Here is a 573-nt window from a genome sequence, read left to right as displayed (position 1 = left end):
AGTTCAGAAAACAAATCATGACAAGGGGGTGTAGGAACTTAGAAGTTGCGACTTCGGCGGTATTAGTCATGAAGTTGGTTGTTCCAATGAGGAACACACACTTCTTGTCGAATTTGACGCTTGACTGACTCACGACTGCCCAGCCGGAGCACACGGGGAGTACGTCGCACCATCCACTCCGCAAACCTGCAAGAAAGCACCACTCCCTGCTCAAATACACAGTGATTCCGGGAATTCACCCCTCATCGTCCTCTCCAACTTGTCCCCGCCTGCCAGGGCGCACACCTACTCGCGTGCCACTTTCCTCTTTGTTACCGCTGCCACCTGGAATTCTCTCCCCACTGACATTAGAACCACCCAAAATAGTCATTGCTTTGTGTCTCGTGTCCGTACCATCTTTGCCAACACCCGCTTCGAACCCGCTGGTTCATTCCTTCCAGAGTTCTATAACATAGTAACGAATGTTATGGCTGATTTCTACAGTACGCATTTGTTATAACCCTTCTCTTCTCATCTTATAATGTGAGCCCGGATCAGCGAAAACCATCACTTGTGATTGATATCAAGTTGATC

This window comes from Sycon ciliatum, chromosome 2 (assembly GCF_964019385.1).
Source record: "Sycon ciliatum chromosome 2, ocSycCili1.1, whole genome shotgun sequence".
NCBI lineage: Eukaryota > Metazoa > Porifera > Calcarea > Leucosolenida > Sycettidae > Sycon > Sycon ciliatum.
The sequence above is the reverse complement of the archived record's forward strand: the minus strand, read 5'-3'. Positions refer to the sequence as shown.